Source organism: Mustela erminea, chromosome 10, assembly GCF_009829155.1.
Source record: "Mustela erminea isolate mMusErm1 chromosome 10, mMusErm1.Pri, whole genome shotgun sequence".
NCBI classification, from domain to species: domain Eukaryota; kingdom Metazoa; phylum Chordata; class Mammalia; order Carnivora; family Mustelidae; genus Mustela; species Mustela erminea.
The window spans coordinates 25,164,564-25,166,979 of NC_045623.1; the positions used below are offsets into that span (position 1 = coordinate 25,164,564).

Consider the following 2,416-nt stretch of genomic DNA (forward strand, 5'->3'; position numbering starts at 1 on the left):
AAATCAATAAACACGATAAATTTTCAACTTCACTAGTGATCATATAAACATGAAATAATAAAAGGATACTCTTTTTTGTCTGTGAAATTGGTAACGATTAATGATTAAAATAGGTAATTAGGACAAAGCTAACATAAAAATTGTCTCTTGTGTTGTCTAAATAGTACAATACTGCAGGAACAGAAGCTGACAATATGTTAGGGCTAACCGAAGGCCTGAGAAGAATCCATACCCTTGATCCAGTGATTTCAGTTCTAGAAATCTTCTGCACAGAATTAGGGATTCATAAAAAGATTTTTGTACAAAGATGTTTAATATAGTTTTGGTTACGATACGAAATAAACCTAGGAACATCATCAACTACCCAAGGAGCAGAACAAAACAAAAACAAAAGAACCTGAAAATGAGGATTGTTGATGAGTTGAAGGTGGAGAATGATTCCACAAATTATGTTTCACTCACGTGGCAGAATTATTACCCACCCTATATTTTTAAAGTTTTTATTTAAATTCAAGCTAGTGTAGACTTAATTTCAGGTGTGCAATTTAGTAATTCAAGACTTCCATACATCACCCAGTGCTCATCACAAGTGCCCTCCTTAGCCCCACCCCCTATTTAACGCATCCTCCATCCTCCTCCCCTCTGGTAATCATCAGTTCGTTCTCTAGAGATAACAGTGTTTCCTGGTTTGCCTCTCTCTCTCTCTCTCTCTCTCTCTCTTTTTTCTTTCAACTTCTTGGCTCTTTTGCTTTATTTATTAAATTCCACATATGAGTGAAATCACACGGTATTTGTGTTTCTCTTTCTTTCTACCTGGGCAAAAATATGGAAACTTCACAAATTCCTGTGTCATCCTTATGGAGGGGTCATGTTCATCTCTCTATTGTTCCAGTTTTAGTAAATGTACTGCCAAAGTGAGCACTACCCACCATATTTTTTTTTAATAGAGACTTTATTTTTTTTTTTTAAAGATTTATTTATTTATTTGGGAGAGGGAGAAAAAGAAGGCCCATGTTGAGGGGGAAGGGAAGACGGAGTGGGAGAGAGAAAATCTCAAGCAGACTCCCTGTTGAGCGCAGACCCCCACTTGGGGCTTGATCTTATGACCCTGAGATCATGACCTGAGCTGAAATCAAGAGTCTGATGCTTAATGGATGGAGCCACCCAGGAGCCCCAATCATATTTTTAGTGTATCCATTATTAGCCTATTTGGAAATAATTTTTAATAATAAGAAAATACATATATATACATATATGCATGCATATTACACATATTATATATCATAGACATATCAAGTTGTTATTAACCACATTTGGAAAGAAATTTTACTAACCTAGAGATATATACATACATATCTCATAATATACAAGTATGTGTTATCGTACAAATAAGTATTTTATTGCGATGTAATTATGTATTATCATACAAGTAAGTAAGTATCATATAAGTAAGTATGATAATACATAATTACATCACAATAAAATATTGTCTACATTTAAAAAAGTAAACCTGCCCATATACACTAATGTGTATGTCTAGTGTAGAAAAAGACTGGAAGGAAATAAATGAAAACCTTAACTGCATGTTATTCCTGTCTGATAGAAATGATCGGGCCAAAAGAAAAAATAATGTGAACAGACCTATTACAGAGATGTGATTTAGGCAGCATTTTTGCATACTTTTCAACTTGAGCCTCACTATAATCCTGTGGGTAAGTGCAGGAAGGTATTATTTTCCCCTTTCATAGAGAAAGGTGCTGAGGCTTAGGGAGGTGCTTGGTTTAATCAAGGTCAAAAGGCAGAGCTGAAATTTGAACATGGGTCATTTGATGCCATATCTGGAGCCACTTTCATTTCACTAAACTAAATTGACCCTTTAAGATCATGTGGCTAGAAAATCTATAGCCAAAGGGAGGCCAGGAAATGGTGAAAACCTATAGTTAGTTATAATTCTTGAAAGTTTCACAGCTGCTAATACATAGGAAAGGTCGATTGAGATTCTAAGTAGTAAATGCAAATGAAAGTTTCTGGAGTGTTAACGGAAATTATTGATTATTCACAATATCTTTGCACACTGGCTAAATTGATCCTTTTTCATGAGTCATCCCTGAAACTTTTGAGGGAAGGTAGATGGGTATTATCTTGGTCAACACAAAAGGAGACAGACTCAGAGAAGGGAAGAATGCACCACACACACACACACACACACACACACACACACATACAGTAAATAAGAGCAAGGTAAATTTCACATTCTCGGCTTCTGCGTGATGAAGTGTGATCATATTCTTACCCCCTAAACAGGGTAGTCTTGTTCACTGGTGAGCATGAGCAAATGTACTGCTCCCCGAGATGCATACCTTTCTACTTTAGCTTTTTCCCCTTCGCATCCCATTTTGTGTTCTCAAATAAAAAC

At 35.8% G+C, this 2,416-nt stretch overlaps 1 non-coding gene across 1 annotated transcript; it reads right to left on the minus strand.

The window, feature by feature from the left end:
- Positions 1 to 819: 819 nt before the first annotated feature.
- LOC116568348 lies at positions 820 to 922 on the minus strand. Its single transcript, XR_004276567.1, has one exon. It is a non-coding gene; the product is annotated as a U6 spliceosomal RNA (small nuclear RNA).
- Between the last annotated feature and the right edge of the window lie 1,494 nt (positions 923 to 2,416).